The sequence below is a fragment of the Theropithecus gelada genome, chromosome 15 (assembly GCF_003255815.1).
Source record: "Theropithecus gelada isolate Dixy chromosome 15, Tgel_1.0, whole genome shotgun sequence".
NCBI classification, from domain to species: domain Eukaryota; kingdom Metazoa; phylum Chordata; class Mammalia; order Primates; family Cercopithecidae; genus Theropithecus; species Theropithecus gelada.
The window spans coordinates 93,387,079-93,408,824 of NC_037683.1; positions in this window are offsets into that span (position 1 = coordinate 93,387,079).

Below are 21,746 nucleotides of genomic sequence, written 5' to 3' on the forward strand. Positions count from 1 at the left end.
AACTTATTTTCCCATAAACTGGAGACTGAAGAAAAAAAAAGAATACAACCTCAGAATACTTGTTCTTATGCTAATATGATGGGACAGTATAATTTGGAGCTGAATCATGAACACAGTTTATGCAATTATTAACCTACAGAATGAACCCCTGCTTATGAATTACATGTGACTTCCCCCAGGAAGCCTTCTTTAATGCTCTCATCCACCTTTCCCCATCTTTGAATATTGACTTATCTGCCCCTTTCTCCTATTGTCAAAATATTCTGTACATGCCTCTGTTATTGTACTGTCCAGATAATAACTGGCTTGCCTTTTCAACTAGACTGTAAGTTACTTAAAATCATTTGCATTTCATAACACTAAACATACTGAACACATAGTAGGTGTATTAGTCCATTTTCACACTGCTGATAAAGACATACCCGAGACTGGGCAATTTACAAAAGAAAGAGGTTTAATGGACTTACAGTTCTACAAGGCTGGCAAGGCTTCACAATCATGGCAGAAGGCAAGGAGGAGCAAGTCACTTCTTGCATGGATGGCAGGAGGCAAAGGGAGAGAAGCTGTGCAGGGGAACTCCTCTTTATGAAACTGTCAGATCTTGTGAGACTTATTCACCATCATGAGACCAGCACAGGAAAGACTTGCCCCCATGATTCAATTACCTCCCACGGGGTCCCTCCCACAACACGTGGGAATTCAAGATGAGATTTGGGTGAGGACACAGCCAAACCATATTGGTAGGTGTTCAAATAATGTTGAATGAATGGATGTTTACAAATAAATCCTTCTGGACCTCAAAGGAAAAGCTTGTTGTGTCCACTGCCTCCAAGATCATTATTTCCTAAATGGATGTAAAGGGGCTATTTCAAAGCTGAGGTGAAAAAGAAAAGAAAATCCTATTTATCAAATTGGAATATATTTCAAGTTGATGAATGGTAGAAAATAGGCTATCCAAGGAGTGACTGAGTATAGAATTCTGCTAATTTTAAGTGCTGTGGACTTAGAATCTGGGCTCATTGGTGTGTAATTAAACTCTCAAGGAAAGGCTTGGCATGACCACAATTCAGGCAAGGCAGGACAGATAATCCATATGGTCTTAAACAAAGCAGGAGCCCAGGGGGTAGCAGGTATGCCTGGGTTCAAATCCTGACATCACCACTTAATAATAGGAATAATAAGAGCAATTTTCCATGGCATTTTAAATGTCCAAAAGGATAATGCATATACATAGTATTAATTTCTCTTTCTCTGTGTCTCAGAAGGTGGTTTGGATTGTGTCAGGTGCTCTGAGTGCTGCCCAAATTCTCCTTCTCTGTTCCACCAAGTTCCTATTCTGCAAAGCAGACCCTGTAAGAACTTTCAGGGAGCCTCACTAGTCCTTCAATACCAGCCACATCGTCACAACGAATGCATTTCCATTTCTCCTTCAACATGGAACACATACACTTAAATGTTCCCCCATATCCCAATCAATAGAAATTGAATCTCAAATAATACACTGAAGGAAGCTCCCTATTTAGAAAACTGGGATGCTTTTCCTCTGACTTTGATCAACACCACTCTTTCAGGCTTGCTGGTTAGCCTCTCTAAAACCAGCCCTACTCCAGGGAAGGGGAAGATAGATCTCACTGCAGAGGTACAGCTGCATCTTTGAACTGGCTTGTCATTGCCGAGATTGCGGCAACAACTCCTCAGGATTGAAAGATGCACAATTTGAATATTGGAACTTGAGGCCAAAATCTATTGCTGGTAATGTTGCTTTACATCTTTACTATGTATTAGTATAGATTTTCAAAAGAAACTATAAGTACAGCAATGGTAGTAAAGCAGAATTTGCTATAACTTTCCAATTGCTGCTAGTTTCAATAGCCAGTTCACAACAACCTTCTTTATTTTTTAGGGTTGTTTTATTTGAGCCTCTTTTTATCTGCTTGTCAGATAGACATGGATAGACACCTGTAAATCAGTTAGCTTCATCTATATTAGACTTTTTTGCATGTAAATGATCACATTAAGGTGAATGCAAATGTATCTCACCACAACTTTTCAGAGGCATAAATTTAATTTTTAAAAAAATTTATATACATGTGGGTTTGGGAATACCTCTGCTCTTACTCTTGTTTTGCCTGTCGGAAGATCAATGATGCATCAAAGATCACCACAAGTATTTATAAAGTAAGCAAATAGAATCCATTAGGTTTTATACCACTGCTTTTTAAAAGTATAGTTTCTTAATATCAGTTTAAATTGGATTTTGATTTAATAACTCATCGAGGATTGGATACAATTTCAATTGAGTAATGCTAATAGGGACAGAAGTTGGAGTCTGGCCAACATAATGTGAGTGCCAAGGGACCACACCTAATTATTGTGACCCAGCCTGCGATGTGACACCTTGTCTTCTGAAACCAGCTGAAGTGAGGGGAAGCATGCCAGGGAGAGGGCATGCCAGTTTGCCCTTACATGCCCTAAACTTACTGCCTAGGTTGATTAGCGGAAAGAACATGGGCTTTGTCGACAAACCTCAGATTGAATTCTGGCTGTTGCACTTGTAACCTTGAGGCCTTGAGCATATTACTTAACCTCTCTGAGTCTCAGTATCCTTTCCCATAAAACAAGGATTATACCTCCCCTGCAGTGCTGTTTGTAAAGATGAAATGAAATACAATAACTCATGTCTGATCACTAGGCCAGCACACAGTGGCTCCTCCAGAACTATTTGTTCCTTTGCTTCTTTCTCTTTCTGAGTAGGTCAGATTAATGCAGAGCATTGTTTTTAGCAAGTTATTGAAAATGGCTTCTCCTATATAATGATGCTGAGATTCACTAGGTCTTTAATACTGTGAACAGGGATACTCGTGAAAGTTACAGACAGGGTATGTGAATTAGAGCATTATTGTTTCTTAAAATAATCTTCTCATTCTTCTTCCTTTTAGACAAGAAAAGGAAAATTACCCAATAGAATAAAAATGTATTCTGATTTCCCTGTCTCTCCTTTAATTTTATTTATTTGTTCATTTCTTTCATGTCAAATTATTTATTTATTTATTTTCGGCAGACTAGGGAACTTGAATCAGAGCTTTAGAGAACACAGCAAATTGCTGTCTTCATTCTCCATCCTGGGCCAATCTGATAGTTTCCTCGAGGCAGATCTCCTTTGTGATGGTCTCCTGTAAATCAAGCACAGGGATGCAGTTGCATCGGTCAGCATGTAAAATAACATGCTGTCCGCATAGAACGCGATGTGCAAAGTACCAGTGTAACTTGACATCCATTGCCCCTTTAACACCTGTTTCCATAGCTACACTGTAATCCAGACATTTGAGAGGCAGGCTTGCCTCTGCCAGGCCTGTCATTTCAGGGAAATAAATTAAGAAAGCTGATGACAAGGCCTGGATTATACAATTTCTTTAAAGTACAAAGCAGACCTGAAATCTAACCAGGAACCAACAGAGTTCAGATAAAATGGATAAAATCCATTTCCGGTAACCTTTGTAAGAAAATTTGAATGCAGCCTCCTTTATACATTTTGTTCCCTGACTCCCAGAAGCAGCATCATATGTTACACCTGGCAGCCGTATTTGTGGCACCATATTTTTCTTATTTTTAAGCGGTGATACCATATTTTTTAAAACGAAAGTTTGGAAAAAATAAACAGATGGGAAGATAGTGGTGGCGGGGGGACGCGGTGCAAAGAGAAAAAGAGAGAAAGATGGAGTTAGGCAAGTGCTAAAGGGCAGAGCGTCAGTACCAGACACTGAGATATTTGCATATTCACAATATGTTTCTGGCCCAGAGCACGTTTTTCTGGCGTTCTGTATATATTTCTAGGTCTCTATATTTATCCATGTCTCTGGCTACATATGTAAGACTAACTTTAGAGGTGGTGTGTTTGCTGGATGCTTTGCAGTGGTACTTGAAGAATTTCATGTTAAATATGCACTGGCAGCAGGAATGAGCTGCTCTCACATAGGAAGGGAAATAGGAGGGAGGTGGGGACCCCAGCCATGGTTCTGCAGTGTGGCGGCCAGCTGGAGACAGGGCCTTTCAACACTATTTTCATCAAGTGGTTCTGAGCCAGTTCATTTATTTTTGGATTCTCCTTAATTCCAAATGAAAGCAGGTGATACTAAAATCAGACTACGCTGCATGAGAACAACTAACCTCCTCTAAAAGACCCCCACCACGCTATTTTTTACCTCGTGGAATCCAGGTAATGCTTGCTTGCTTGAGTGCATTTATCTCCTTATTTAGTATGCAGGGGAGAAGGTTGTTTTGGAAGCAAAGAAGGTAAGGAGAGACTGATTTTGAAGAAGAGGTTATTACAAGGATATGTGCTCTCCCAGGGACATGGCACTCGCCATTATAGGAATGTTCTCGTCACTAGTTGTTTTATTTTAATGTTCTTTTCTTCATGTTCACAGCCTTCCCAGGTAAAACTGATCACTCAGCCTGATTATTATTTTTGGACCATCGGTAAAATTTACTTTTGACTCAATATATTAAAAACTTGTTGGATCATGTACAATATTAAACACTGCCATTTAGTGATGTTCTAAATTTAGTATTTTATTTAAAATCGCTTTACAAGAGAAAATTTGCCAGTGGGTTTGCTCTGATTAGGTGAATCTCTTTTCTATATTGAAAAACAAAAGATAAAATTTATGAAGTAAAATTATTAGGCTGGTGCAAAAGCAATTGTGGTTTTTGACATTAAAAGTAATGGCAATTTAGTTTTGGAAACTAACACATGAAAACTGAAAAAACCCATGTATTATTAACTTGAGGTGATGTGTGTATATGCATACACACACACACACACACACACACACATATATAGTATATACACACATGTTTAGTTTTTTTCCATAATAAAGTTTTATTAACCTTAATACGAACAAAAGCAATGAACTTTAAGTTAATATAATGGAGGTAATATCTTGAAATGTTTCATTGTGCTTTAGTCCTTTACTTTTGCAGTTATAAGCTCTTAATTCATTCCACTCAAAGCATCCGTCTGCACAGGGACTGTGGATAGAACATGATGGATGATATTCAACATGCAACCTACAACTATGCAGTCAGAAAAAAAACCTGTGAGATAGGCTATTGACCTGAAAGAGGACTTTCTATTCCAGTCTAGAGAAGCTACTTCTTTAGCTCCTGATGTCGTTGACAGGCTTACCTGCCTTAGGTAGTAAATTTGGATATAGTGGAGGTGAATAATGTGATCCCCCTTCCAGACTCAGGAGAAGAAAGAAAGAAGAAAGAAGTGAAGATAAGTGAGTTCCGAGTTTCATCTTTTCTGGATTTCCTCCAACCTTATCTTGTAGGCTGTACCATACATTCTGAATCTGAGATGCCACCATATCAAAGTCTCATGGTGGCAGAGAATGTGCTGAGGGTCCCCAAGACCACTTCCAGGTTCAGCGATTTGCTAGAAGGACTTGCAGGGTTCAGCTTGTGGTTGTACTCATGGTTATGGTTTATTACAGTGAGAAGATACAAAGTAAAATCAGCAAAGGGAAAAAGGGCCTGGAACAAAGTTTGGTGGAACCAGACCCAAGCTTCCAAGAGTCCTCTCTTGGTGAACTCTCATTGGATGTACTTGATTCTCCTGGCAAGCAGGTGTGACAACACGTGTAAAATGTTGTTTACCAGTAAGCTCATTAGAAACTCAGTGCCCAGAGTTTTTACTGGGAGCTGGTCATGAAGGTAGCCTCTTCCTGGCAGGTGCCAAATTCCAGGCTCCCAGAAGGAAAACAGGTCTTCAGCAAAAACCACATTGTTTGCACAAATAGTTGAGAGACAGTGATCCATTCTTATTAGTTAATATGGCAGGAATCCTCCCAAAATCCAAGTCCCAGACACTAGCCATGGGATAACCTCATAAGCAGGCCCAAGGATGGCAGTCTCAGGCTTGCTGTGACTCTTTTCTGCATAGAGGGTAATCAGGCAGACAGGCTCTGGGATAGGCTTTCCTGGCAGCCTTCAGTTCTTAAGTGGCACGAGTGCTGTATTAAATGATCATGGGACTGCTGTGGAGTCTGCTGTGCAATGGGATTGATTGTGCAAGACAGGCTGGGATGGGTGGGGATCACTGGTCCAGGTGGACAACTCAGCAGTTAGAATCTGCAGCCAGCAGGAGTAAAGGGGGCCAAGTTGTCCAGGGAATACCATCCAGAACCTTTCCCAAGGAGAAAGGAGGTATAAGTTCATTAGCCACAGATGACAGCACCAATAGGAGGCACGATGACCAGAACAAAAAGGGGTATCCCTTTGGATATTTGGTAAATATACAAAGACTAGAACAAGCTCAGGGGCCCCTTTCTCTCAACATCAAAGGAACACATAAGGTGTTCTTCTATTTCTATGCACTCAGATGCTCTCTTTGGAAGACTAATAGAGGAGAGGGGCATGGCTGAACATTATCTAGTGGACTGTTTAGGTTATAGATCATTGCTTTAAGCTAAAATGTGTACTCAATATGTTTTTTTCTCCTACTTACCAGTGTACAGTCATTTGGGGGAACAAATCCAGATTAGAGACTGGATAAAGAAATCACATTTCCCCCCAAATCTGCTTTGTAATGTGACTTAAACTCTGTGCCTTTACTGTACTAGTAATTTTTATTTAATTTGTGAGAAAGAGTACTAAAGATATTTTACGTTTCACTATCCTAAAGTCCTTTCCCCTTTTAGATAGCTGCCAAAACTGAGGACATCTTGCCACTAGGTGATGGTACTTTCCAATGTGCTTTAAATTCCAAGTACCAGTTACATCCAAATATAAAGGTCTTTTAGAGCCACTACGTGATAGTCTTCAAAAATGGCTGACCACAGTCCTATACCTCTCTTACCCCCCGCTAAGGTAAGGCATCCTGATTCATCTAGTTCTCCTTCCTTGAAAACTGGGTTGGCCCTTGTGATTTGCTTTGATTGATAGAATGCAGCAGGAATTCATTGTGTACCAGTCCTGAACCATCTTTTTGAAGCCTGAGAGCTTCCTTTTTTTCTCTTGGAAAGTCTGCTGCCATGTAAGAAATCCAACCACCCCTGAGACCACCGGGCTGTGACTATGTCCAGTCATATATTTGGCAAGGCCATGGGGAGGAGTACTGTGAAGCCCTGCCAACAGGAAGAAGTGAGGCCCCAGACCTGTGACCCCAGCAGAGCTGTCCACCAGATTCCCAGCCATTTGCATCATCCCAGCTAAGACTCCAGCTTTCATGGAGCAGAGACACTCTTGCTATGCAAATTCCTGCTCTATAGATTCACAAGCAAATGTTATTTGGCTGTTATTTTAAATCATTAAGTTTGGGGGTAGTTTGTTATGCAGCAATAGATAACTGAAACAAAGAAATTAACATTTTATTTGCCGATAAAATTAAAAAGGTAATCTTCTAAAAAAACAAACACAAATGTTCTTTATCACCTATATAAAAAGTTTTAACTTATGCTTTTGGAGCCAAATTATCCTTTAAATAGCCTAACGTTACCAAATCTTTAAGTTGTTTTCACATTAAAACGTCATAGGGCTTTTGACAGTACAGAGCAGGGAACGTTAAAATTTAGTATCTGTTTTTTTCAAGTAGGAAGTAGAAAATTTAGCATTAATTCTGTTACTCAGAAATTATTAACTATGTTAACTGCTTTGGTTAATTGGTTACTGATTTTTGCCTAAGAAAATATTTTTTACTTTTCGTTATACAATTTTTAAAAAATATACAAAGATAGGAAATTAGTATAAGGAATCCTCTCATCACGAACCCTTCAGTCAACTTCAATGATCAATATTCTGTCATTCTTCTGAGAAATCAATCTTATGATCATCCTTTTCACATAGATTGCCTCCTAGGCACTTTTGTCTGAACCACATGGCACAAATTGGCAGAGAACAAGGAAAAGAAGAGAGGAAGGAGGAGAAAAGGAGAAAAGTCATTCCATTGAAAACTTAAGAATCTCTTTTTTCATTCTCTTTAATCGGAACACTTATTTCTCCACTTAGCACTCTAGTTAGTGAATCAAGGAATATTGACTCCAAAACTGAAATAAAGTGATTAGCCTCACTAAATCCCTAGCAATAACTGCAGTTCAGACTTTAATAAGTGCCTCTCATATAAACACTTCCAGAAATTATTTCTCAAAGGGCATCCACTTGCAGAAAGGTTTAAACAAAATTTAAACAAGATTTTGAACATAGATTTACAATAGTTTCATGACAAAAGCTATGGTTTAAAATGTTTTAGGAGTTGCTGTGGGTTTTCGACTGAGGACATAGTGTGTTATACATTAGCTGTTAAATGTGTTCAGTTGTTGAATCCAAAATTGCTTGGAAGGTTTAAACGTTGGCAGCCTTGAAAACAAACACTAGTCCGTGTTCCCAGCGCCTAAATGAAATCAAAGCAAACCTAATCATTTTCTTTCATATGACTAATAAAGATGTGAAAAAACAAGCTTCGGTTTTACATTTGAGCAGTAATCTTCTTAATTACATCTGGGTTACAAAATGCAAGGCTATGGTTCTTCTCCATAGTTGTAAAATAAAAGCTGAACATTTATGTGTTCCTTCTTCTGCATCATGAGACCAGGGTGGGCCTCATAAGAAGAAGGCAATGGGCCGATAGGAAATTTAATAGAGACCCTCTTTCTCTTTCTTTATTTGTTGGGGGTGGGCGGGAGGAGGTGGAAATCTTTGTCAGAGTTGTATTTGTCTTGGGGTCAGCGTGTTCTCTCTCAGTCTGTGAATATGTGGTGGGACAAAATGAAAGTGTAGATTAGATAAATATAAGAAGGTAAAATAGGAATTTGCTGATAGAAGGCTGCTCAGCATTTTGGCAGGCTTAATAGTTTTGGAAAGTTTTTGTGAGGCTGAGTTGATTTTGTTTGCTTCTAAAACAATGTTAGGCCCTGAGTGCGAGATGTAAGACACTTGCTTTTATAGGTATTTCCCATTGAGGTAAATTAATCGTATGTTTCTTTTTGAAGGTTCTTTAAACATTTAATTCTCTTGGACACACAGAGAGCACCATGAAATATTAGCACACTTAGTTGTCATAAGCTTCTTAATTATGGTTTGCAAAGAACATCGCCTGAAAAGAGGAATATCTGAATGAAAGTTTTTTTCTAGTGAGTCTTGTTGGTATATTGCTACATATGCTTAGATTTTTTGTGCAATAGTCAATGTCTTAGTTGCTTTGTATGTGAAACAGAGATAATAAAACCTGTACTATCTACCTGATACCGTTCAAAAAAATTAAATGACATTAACCAGTGGCTTGAAAACATGTTGAAAAAGTTCAAGTAGAGGACGAAAGCCTGATTGTGAACATTAGTGTTCTTTATAGAGTGCTACATCATGTAGGACAGAGCTTAGGAAGGAGAGTTTCAAAGAAACATGCCAAATGTTACTATTAGTCTAAACAAGATTGTAATTCTTAAGTAAATAATTTGTTTCCAAGACTAGGAAGATAGATGAAATAAATATATGGATTTTATAATTATTCTTTCCTTGCTATTAACATTCATTGGTAGATCAGTAGGTATTTGGTCTTTATTCAAAGAATATATATGCATTGTGTGCAAACTTACACACACACATTGATTTTCTAGCAACTGGTGGAATCTGATAACACTAAATACAACAATCTAAAGGGGAATCATTGATGTAAAAAGTTCGAAAAAGGGTTCTATAAAGAACTGAGCTCTACCAGGGGAAACGTATCACTATAAGAACTTGCTTAACCTTCTGTTTCTGTTTTCTATTGCTGCATAATGAACCACCCCAAAATTTAGTAGCCTAAAACAATAACTATTTTATTGCTATAATTCTGTGAGTGAGGAATGATGTCTGGGAGCCGTGGGGGCTGGCTCATTTCTGCTTCACATGGTGTGAACCAAAGCAGCTCAGCTGGGCTTGAGGATCCAAGGTGGCTTCACTCACATGTCTGGGATTCAGTGCTGGCTGCTGGTTGGGGCTCGTCAATCTTCTCTATCTGGCTTCTCTCTCATTCTCCAGGGGACTCTCTTTACATGGCCTCTCTTCCAGCAGGAGAGCAGGTCTTTCCGTGATGGCTAGGGTCCAAAGGGCAAAATGGAAGCTGCAAGAGCTCTGCAGACCCAGATCCAGAACTGAGAACAGCAATTACCTATCTCCTGGCCTCCTGTGATGTGAGAAAAACAAACTCCTAAATATTCAAACTATTCTGGTGGAGTATTCTGTTAGATGGAGTTATATTATCATTCCTGTCTTCTCCAACACCAAATTCTAGCTTGTCTGGAGACTGAGCCTTTCTTCCTCTGCCCTCTGTGTTGTTTAGTGTCAAACACCAAGGCTTTCCTGAGGGAGCCAGTACTATCACTGTGTGGATTATTGTTTTAAATAAGAATGGTGAGAATTTCACCATTTTATTTGCTTCATTTTTGGGTTAACCCCTTGTTAATAAGAACATTTAATTAAACAGAACATTTATGTTGCCCTAAGAATTACAGTTTTTCTAGGTGAATTTGGTGAGAGGTAACTGCCCTGTGAATTTCAAAAAGAATGCTGCAGAGAAGGAAATAGTACAGGAAGAATAATTAAGTGGTAACAACAACATTAATATTCATGACAGCCCTCCAAAGAACCTTAAAGAAAAGGGAGACAGCCAAAGCTAATGGATTATTTTCATAAACCTTTACCTCAATAAATAGTTGTAGAGAATTAATCCAGCATCAGTATGATCGTAAGATTCTAATCATACACTATTCCTCAAATGTCATAGCTGAGAACAGAAATTAAACCATACCTTATGCTTGAATACTTGTTAGTTAAATCACATCTTAGCTGGACTGCATGAAATCTGATGGATTGCAAAGTAGCAGATGTGTGGACTGAAAATCAGAAGACAGAAATTAGCTACTTCACTATAGCCTGCCCTTTCCAAGGCTTCTGAACTTTGAAAGGGATGCTAATTAGTTATTAGAAAATTGATTCAAGGACACGAGAACTTAAAAACGCAACAACAGCTCACATGAAAATGGCTATTATCTTTGTGACAGAAAGTGTCCTCTCCATGGCTTACTGTATCTGAAGGTAATCCGCTTAAGGGAAGCTATAGAGTAAGGCATAGGAGGGGAAAAACCAAGGGCCATTAAAAACGTCAGTCCAGAGAGGCCTTCTAACCTTGAACTTCATCCTTTCTCCCTTTCTTTCTCTCCCTTCTCCTCCCCCTCATGGAGATCAGCCACTCTTGGTGTTTTTCCTCAAATGGACATAAAAGTGGGTCCAAATCATCTAGTCTTGTCAGACTGGTCCACAGATTTCTAGCCACGAGGACCTCTTTATTCCAGAGCTGTGTAATAAGCTGAAATCCTAGATCATTTACTCCACAGAGGACCTAGGGGACTGTATTCAAAAGACAAAAACTCATGTTGTGAACACCACTGAAGAGAAACACCTTCTCTGTTGACTGGTCATACTTTCCATTCGTGATCACAGATGGGCATACAGTGCTATTTTTTTCTCAGCCTTCAGTGTTGGTTTCTCTTCACCTTGCTGACAGCTCAAATGTTTTGGTGCTCTAGGACTTCGGAGTGAGCCCTCTTGCCTTCACACTTTCCTTGGGTGAATGCTTTTAGGTCTGTAACTTTACATATCTATCTATATGATAATAACTTCCAAATTCATATCTCCAAACCAGATTTCTCTCATAAATTCTGGGCTCCCAGATCTATGTGCTACTTGACATCTTTTAAATGTTGATAGGCATCTTAAACTTAACATATTTTTAAAAGTCTTGATAAATGGCCCGTCTCCAACAACACACACATGCACACACACACACACCCCTGCAAACACACACACATCCCTTCCTTTTCTAGGACTTCCTGTATCAGTAAAGGCGCCTTCCCACCTCCAGTTCCTCAATTGTTTAAGCCAAACAGCTAGAAGATGTTTCTTGTTTTTCTCTTTCACTTTCCCCAAAATTGATTCTATCAGCATGTCAAGGCAATTCAATCTCTAAAACATATCTGGAATCTATCTTATTCTCCCCCATTTTTACTATTAATACCTTAGTCTAAGTCTTTAAGCCACCATTGCAAATGGATTAAGCCACTCGCCTGCTAACTGTTTTCCTTCCTTATTTTTCTGACTACAATTGATTCCCCAAACAGGAGTGGAAACAGTCCTCTTAAGAATGTAAATCTGATCATGCTACTCCTCTGCATAAAAACATCCGATACCTTCTCAGATACATAGAATAAAATCTCTTTGCTTAAGCCCTGCATGATCTGGTCCTGCCTGTCTCACTTCCTGATCCTACAGCCCCTCTTGCCTCCTGAGTATGTTTCCAATCCGTAGCCCTTTATCTGTCCCTCAAGCACATCAAGTTCGCTTGTGCCTTAGATCTTTTGCATCTGCCATCCTTTTCTGCCTGGAATATCTTTCCTCCAGAACCCTTTATGGATGGATTTTTCTTGTCATTTAGTTGTCATTTCAGATGCCGTCTCTTCAGACTGTCCCTTTCTAACCACCAATAGCATCATTCTCTTTTATTTTCTTCATGGCATTTCCATTGTGTGATATTGTTTATGGAATATCTCTCCTGGTAAATTGTGAGCCTCTGAAACAGATACCATACTTGTTTACTTCCCTACTGAATCTCCAATATCTACAATAATGTTTGGCACATACTGCTTTTTCAGTAAATATCTGTTCAATATAAGATTTCAGGCTGGGCACCTAGATGTTCAAAGCCTAATCCTTAGGTGAGTGAACATATGAGTGATGCATGACATTTGATGATACCGCTCCTAGAAAGGACTCTTGTCCTCTGTATCCCAAATCCACCCCACTCTGTTTGGATGAGTTTTTCTGTCTTGGGATTTTGGCATCTATCTATCTATCTATCTATCTATCTATCTATCTATCTATCTATCAATCATCTATCTATCTATCTATCTATCTATCTATCTATCTATGTATATATAGATATTTGGGCCTATTAAGATTCCAAAGCAAGGAAGGGATATTTTCTTTTTTTTCTATATCAAATATTTGTCCAAACATATTTCAATAGGTATTGGTATTTTTACTTTATTAGAGAGAATTATTTTCAAGACAGAAAATGTTCTTTCTACATTTATTTCAGGCATAAGATTCTATTAGTCTCTGTTCCTTACATTGTATTTTCTTTACTGAAATATGGAGGAGTTACCAACAGTGTTCATATAAACTGTCTTCTATACTTAGTGGAGTCAAAGGCTAAGCGGGTGTCTTGACTTGACTTGTCTTCCAGATTTCTGCAGACATATAAGAGCAGAAGTCATTTTCACGGTCAAATTTGTTTCCATTTCTCTTGCACTATGCGACATGTTTTTCCTATTTGTTAATGGTGACCTTTAAGCATTTTGCCATTGCAAAAACAATGTGTAGTTTTATTTATTTATTTATTTATTTATTTATTTATTTATTTCATGGTGATAAGCCATCATAACTCCATTTAAAAAAACATTCCTATTTGGAAAATTTAATGCAAATTCAAATTTAGACTAGCAAGATACATCAAACCACATGTCATTGTTGAACTGAAAATTTGACTCGTCTGATATTTTGTCTCTGAAGAATATTTTTAAAAATGTAAATTAATTGACTTATTCTGCAGAGCACAATAAAAATGATAAATCTGTGTGAGATCAGAATCTACCACAGATTCTGATTTGCTTATATAATGGAAGCAATTTTAACTGACATATTTATTTAAAAATAAGAATTTGTATCTATTTAAAAAATAAAAATGGGGCAGTTTATAAACACCATGTGTAAGTACATACATATACACACATATAAAATATTACTCAGACTTATTTTTATGCTTTTTCTCAATGTTATAAATAATTTGCCGGAATCTTTAAGACTTTTTAATTGGTTAGCAATTTTTGCTTTTTCAGGTAACAGTACTGGCACTAGGAACGGGTCAAACTTTTAAAAATATTGTCTAAATATGATTATTGTTACCGAGTAGTTTTTGTTCTTGGGTGTTGTCCTTTTATCTAAAGCAGCATAAAATATGGGAAAACAGTATAGATTGGTATCAGAATACATGATATCATAGAGAATGAAAGAGAGGTTCTAAGTGTTCTGGTTCTGGTTCTAGGACTCACTAATCATCTGGATTTATAGATAAGCTATAATCTTTTGGATCTCAGAATTTCCAAATATGTTTTTCAGTAAACTCATCTGAAGGATATTCATATGCATTTCACTAAAAAAGATTTCAAAAATCAAAAAATTGGGGATATGTTATATAATATCCTGGTGTAGTCTTGAAAATTCGTTAGGAATGTTATCATATTAAAGCATTAAAAATACAAGAAAGGCTGGGCACGGTGACTCACACCTGTAATCCCAGCACTTTAGGAGGCCGAAGTGGGTGGATCACGAGGTCAAGAGTTCGAGACTAGCCTGACCAACATGGTGAAGGCCTGTCTCTACTACAAATACAAAAATTAGCTGGACATGGTGGCACGTGCCTGTAGTTTCAGCTACTTGGGAGGCTGGGGCAGGAGAATCCCTTGAAGCTGGGAGGCAGAGGTTCCAGTGAGCCAAGATCGCACCACTGCACTCCAACCTGGGCGACAGGGCAAGACTCTGTCTCTAAAAACAAATATATATATACACACATATACATATATAATATGTGTGTATATATGAATGTATATGAATATATATGTATAGATGAAATATATATATTTATGTATATATCATATATATGTGTATATACATATGAAAAACAAATCTGATGTTAAAAACTTGGCATTTCCCAAATATTGTTACTCACAGAACTTTCATTTCTTTTTTTGCTTCTCAAATCTTTAAATTTTTTCTCAGAACACCTATTAAATCTTGCAAATCAAGTGTTCTGTAGTAACCCAGCTTAGGTGAGGTCATACTACAAGATTCTTAAAGTTCTTTCAAACCCCAACTGCCTATGATTCTTTATATCAAAATGATAAAACTAATAGCTCAGAGGAAACAAGAGACAAAACTTTCAGAATTAAGCTATGTTTATGTTCGTAATGTAATATAATCAGTCAATAAAATGTAGAACTTTCTCTTATCACCCATGTCAACCAAAAATCTAAAGGCCTAGAATTTGCATCTACTTAAGGCTTGTTTAAAAAATCTGATTACATAAAACATGCAGAAAAACAGAAGTAAGTGATAAGCCTGAGATATTTACTATGTTTCCTGCTTGTTAGATGCGATGTCCTCCTTCAGTGCCCCAAATAATGTGTTTGCTATCATGTTGCTTTGGAGAGGAAAGAGGAGAAGAATGATCACTTAAAATCAAACCTTGGGGACAGTTTCATTGGGAAAAAAGGGCCATGAGACAGAAGCACCAGCTTTCTGCTTGTATTATAGTAGAATTGCCATGGATCCATTTGAACTGACAATGCCCAAGCAATGCAATCATTTGTGGTGCCGTAGTGTTTACCTTCTTGGCTTAGTTCTCTTGAAGAAACTAATGAGCCATCTTTATGTTTCAGGCCCTAGGCCAGGCACTGGAAATGTGCGTGAGTAAAACATTGTAACAAGACCCCGTGATAAATGTTCTGATGGGTAAATGTGCAGGATATTAGAAAAATCCAAATCCAGTGTGAGTATGCATAATCCAGGAAGAGAAAATACAAGAGAAATACGGTACAACAAGAACACCAAAGTAAATGAAGGAAGAACTCTAAGGTGGAAGCTGAGAAAAATTATTGGTCCTAGAAGGAAAGGGGACCAGAAGACATGGCACATCATTGCTGCTATGGTTTGGATATTTATCCCCCCAAAACCTCATGCTGAAAGTTGATCCCCAAAGTTAGAGATGGAGCCTAATGGGAGGTGTTTGGGCCACAAGGATTGATCTTTCATGAATTGCTTGGTGCTATCCTGCTGTCCTGGTGGTAAAGAGTTCTCACTCTGTTAGTTTCTGTGAGAGCTGATTATGAAAAAGAGCCTGGCACCTCTCCCATCTCTCGTTCTGTCTCTGGCCATGTGATCTCTGCACATGCTGGCTTTCTGTTCATCATCTGCCATGAGTGGAAGCAACCTGAGGCTTTCACCAGACAGCCAGTCGTCCAGCAAGCAGAATTATAAGCCAAATACATCTTTTTTCTTTGTAAAAACCAGTCTCAGCTATTTCTTTATAGCAATACAAATGGACTAAGATAATTGCCACAGATAAAAGAGCCAGGAAGAACAAGTCTCAGTAGTTAATGGATCTAATTTCAAAGAAATTTATCAGAGGATTCTAGACTTTAAGAGAAAGGGGGTCCTTGAAGCTTATTAACCTGCTCGTAGCACAAATGAGTACACAAAACCCAAGATCACAAAGGAGGTTTGTGGCAGAAACAAGACTGGAAGCTAGAAAATCTGACTTTAAGCTTTTTTTTCACTGTTTTATTATTTAAATTATTTAGGGATCCTGTGATTTTTTTTTTTTAACCATCACACATAGTTTGAAGTAAGTAGACCATTGTTTATGTGAAATAAGATAGGTTTTAATGATGCTTATTTTAATGAGACTGAAGCCATGAACCATTAAACACTTTTAAGAAGCTATGAACCATTAAACAATTTTAAGAAAGGCCATATTAGAGGAACAGAAGTTCAGCTTGTACACAGAGAAAATGGCAAATAGCAGATTCAAGGCACATGAGGAAGAAAGAATTGACCTGGTCTCTGATGATACATGGAGGTGGTGAGTGGAAAGGAAGGAAGATGTCAAAACTAATTCATATTTCATTTTCAAGTGACTGGAAGAATGTTGATACCATTGCCAGCTGGAAGTAGCCGTAGGGTAGGAAAGCAAAGCAATGTTGAAGTCTGCGAAGGGAAGAACACAGAGGCTGGGATGAGAAATTGTCTGTAGAGTAGAGAGGGAGAACTGGACAAGACAAACTCTCTGCAGGGAGAACCAATGGCACCTGACTATGGACTGTACATAATGAATGAGGCCAAATGAATTTAAAAATCATAGTGAAGGAAGGGCATGTGGCCTGCTATAGGGATGGAGGTCAGGGAAGACCCCTGGAACAAACATTAATATTTTCTGTACATGAAAAACTGCTATAAATAGTCATAAAATTTTAGGTCTAGGAAAAGTATAGCAGGTAATTGAGTTTTTTTCTGCCTCTAAAAAATTACTCCTTAGGCTTTAACAATGAGTAATGCAGAGTTTGTGGTTTGCCCTATTTTTAATAACTTCCCCTTTGATAAAATATTTGAATACCTATCAATCATTTTATTACTAAATCATTCCACATGCATAACTGTGGGCCCTCATTTCTATTTGGTCCATTTCCTTGAATTTAAATCAAGAATAGATAAATCACTAAGGCATTACCTCCATTCCACTCCCTAAAGGTATTTGAGAGACAACCTTTGTAGTCTTCTATTCTCAGAAGTACATTTTCTAGTTTTGTGAAGTTTTCCTCATGGACATTGTACATCAGCTTCAGTGATACGATTCTGTTTGTCCAGCTTCAATTGGCCTATAAACTATTTTAGTTGAAGAGACAAGAAGCAGAAACAGTTGTCTTGTAAACAAAACAAAACAAAAACAAAACAAAACAATATTCAGATAATGGATGAGCATATTGTATTTCCTGCAAGTTCTAGTTTTATTTATGTTGCCAGAAAGAACCCTTTTGAACTTCTTAAAAGAGTGCTATGTATTTTATACAAGATCAGTTTGATATATAACATATAAAGCCTCCCATTAATCCCTCCAGAATACATAAAAATACTTTTGCCCTCCTTTGCCAGACATTGGCAATTGCTTTGGAAAATATGTAAATAACTTGTTGAAATACTTTCCCAAGCTCCTTCTCCAGCGTTCTTGTTTTCTTTTCAATTGAAAGACTTAACTCCAGTATCACAATTTAATACAACAAAGGAACATATTTTCCCAGGTAGTGCAGAAATAGTAAATGGAGAAGATTCCCACAGCTTCCAGAGCCTGCTACTTAACATTACTTTTTTGAATCTACAGAAAATAAATTGATCCATTGATAATTTTAATAGATGTCTGAGAAAATAAAAACAGTGTATCAATTCTTGTCAGTGGCAATATTCATCTCTTTCCTTCTGTGTAGCAGCAACTCTTTGGGATCGCTCATCATAGAGACATTATAGATATTTGCAGAGGGAAATGAGAGGGCATAAGTTATTTTATTTATAGGCAATTCAAATTCTTCCTGCAAAGAATTTATAGCAACACATAAAAAAGCTAAAATACTGGCATTCTCACTTCCAATCCTGCCCATCCTTTTAAGTCACTGTCCCTAAAATCGTCATTTCCTCTCCCAATTTTTCCAAAGTGTTTCCTTCATGTTTTCAAATATATTCTTGTGAGCTCAGCTCTTTTCTGTTTGCATAAAAGTAAGGTAACTATACTGGTCTCTCTAATTGTCAATAACTTGCATTTTTCACTTTAACCTTATTTAAAGTGTGCAAATATTTAGCCCATGAATAATATCAATTATGTAAATATGTATTTGCACATTCTATTTTCTTGAAAAGATACCATGTGATAAGCATATTCACTATTGTTTTTTTCTAAAATGCTAGCAAAGTGTTATAAAAACTGGTATAAAAAAGGAGACAACTAATGGATTGGCGAAAATTTGTGGGAGCTAGATTAAGCTGATAACTATTCGTGGGGTTGACACATTTTGTTGCATTGCTAGTGCCACATAGAACAGGGTCTTTTAGACAAGGCCATTGATTTGGTGTATTTATAGCAGAATTTTCTAAAGTGTCAGAGGGCCACCTTTACAGGATCAACTTCCCTTTTAAAAATTGCAGATATTTGTGTCCCATCTGAGTCTGACTGAACGAAAGTTTCTAAATGGCGAGGGCCTTAGAATGCGCATTTTAAACAAGCGATTCAGGTTATTCTCCTCACTTTAATACACCTGGGCATCACTTGTTGATAACATGTTACTAAAATAACATTTGTGTTTTAATCCAGATCTCCTTCTTGAAATTCAGAATCTGTTTCTAGAGGGAGCTACTAGCTTGCTTTCTTGAGTGCTCTGTGGGTATCTCATATTCATTGCATGTTTCATTCCACTAAACCTGCACTTCCTTTTTTTACTTGTCTTGCCAATCAAAAACCTAAGAGTCACCCTAGACTCTGTCCACACTTTCATCCTCAGTACCCAAATCACCAATAAGAACCCTCGTGTCTAGCTTTTACCATTCTTGTGTCTCATCACCTCCTCTCAAACCTCACCTTCTCTAACATGCCAACTTACAAAGATTTTCATCTCTAAAGTGATGAGACCCAGTAGAACACCATCACTGGCCGTTTTGAGCCTCCACAGTTGGTATAACAAGGGGGAAGAGTGGGAGTGATCCGTCACCTATGCAGGCTAGAACTCTTGTTTTTGTTACTGTTTGTGAAAAATTTTTAAAAATAATAAAACTGTTGGTTTGCTTTAATTATCACCATTAAGCAATGTTGTAATAAAATACTCCTTGCCACCAAACTGTTCCCACCCCTTCCCTTGACACACGGTTGGCCCACACTATATACTTTCTACTTATTTCTATCATCTTCATACATGCCACTTTATGTTATAATGATCTGTTTATATGTTTGTCCATCCCCCTACACTGTGAGTTCTTTTTTCTGAGTTCTTTCTGTATTTTATATTTCCTATCAACCAGCAAAAAACTCTTTATGCATTATACACACTTAATAAATATGAGTCTTGCATATTGGAATAAATTTATTATTATAACATTATATACAAGAAATGGATTAAACTGCAAGACTAGGTACGTGTATCTGCATACTTATTTTCAAAAACAGCTCTAGAAATTGTGAAAGAGGGATATTTTAGAATTACAATAATATCTAGCTATGGGAAACACAGAAGTGTCATCAGTGGATTAGGTAATTTAAAGAATAATGAAGTGACAAAGTCAAGTAGGTATGACTATTTGAATAAATCACTCCCCTAACACTGGCTGAAGAATACATTAGAACCCAAAGATACACACACACACACACACACACCCCTATCAACAGGTGAACATGGAATATCAGGTTGAAAATTAGCAAAGACCCCCACATGCATACACACATTCACCCCACTCATATTTAAGGAAAATGAACACCATAAAAGAGAAAGTAATATAGTAAACATAAAATAAGTATAACTAATATACACAGATAAAAATAAAGCATATTTCATCTGGAAGAAAGAAGAGTTTTTCATGAAAAAGGAAAAACTAGAATGTAAAAAATATAATTATGGTTGTAAACAGAAGCTCAATTCTCAGTAGCAGAATGGAGGCAGCAGAAGAGTGAATTGTTGAAAAGAAATAATGAGCCAGAGAATTGTCCAGCATTTATCACCAAAGAGGAAAAGAATAAGAACTTTGAAAACATAGTTAAAAGGTGGGAATCATAGATATAGAATTTAAAATATTCTTTTCATAAGAATTACAAAAGGAGAGGACAGTAACTGGAAGACAGGAAATAAACACATAATATTAAAAAACTTGATAAAGTAAAACATGGAACTTTGGGATAAAAGTGCTTCCCAAGGGCCTACCAAAATCAATGAAAACAAAGAAAAAAATCTGTGTCTAGGTATACCATGTGGCAAAATTTCAGACTTCCAAAGATAAAGACAATATGCTAACAGCTTCTGAAGACAAACCATGACACAATTTGCCTATAAAACATAATGCATAAATAAAAAGATCATGGCTTATCATTTTTCTTCGTTCTTCCTTGTCAGCATCCTTCATGCATTGAACAGACTTTGGAACTGTCAGTATCCAAGGTTGACTTTGTTTTTCAGTATTTTCTATATTTTATTCATCTTAAAACTGTTTAAAAATAGCTTTCCATTCTATTGATCAACTCCTATGGGTAAACCAAGGAATGTGATTGCTGAGTCATATGGTAAAAGTATGTTCAGCTTTGAAGGAGACTGCCAAACTACCTTTCAAAGCAGGTGACCACTTTGCATTCCCACCAGCAATTAATGAGAGTTCTCATTGTTTCATATCCTTGCCAGCATTTGGTATTGTCAGTGTTTTAAATTTTGGCCGTCGTAATAAGTGTGTAGTAGTATCTTACTGTTGTTTTAATTTGTAGTTCCCTAATGACATACTATTGAGCATCTTTTCATATGCTTATTTGCCATCTGTATATCATCTTCAATGAGTTGTGCAGGTCTTTTACCCATTTTTAAATTGGAGTGATTATTTTCTTATTGCTGAGTTGAAAGAGTTCATTGTATATTTTGGATAACAGTCCTTTATTAGATATGTCTTTTGCAAATATTTTTTCCTAGCCTTCTTGTTTTCTTGAGACATTTTTTTTTTCTAATTCCAGCATTTTGAAGACATTCTTTCACCATATTCTGGCTTCCATTGCTTCTAATGATAAATTAGCTGTTCTTCATATTGTTCTATATACAGAATGTATCTTTTTCCTGTGGCTGCTTTCAAGATTTGTTTTCCTTGACTTTTTTTTTTTTTTTTTTTTTTTAAAGACAGAGTCTCACCCTGTCTCCCAGGCTGGAGTGCAATGACGTGATCTTGGCTCACTGTAACCTCTGCCTCCCAGGCTCAAGTGATTCTCCTGTCTCAGCCTCCCAAGTAGCTGGGATTACAGGCACGCACCACCACACCTGGCTAATTTTTTGTATCTCTAGTAGAGACAGGGTTTCAGCATGTTTGCCAGA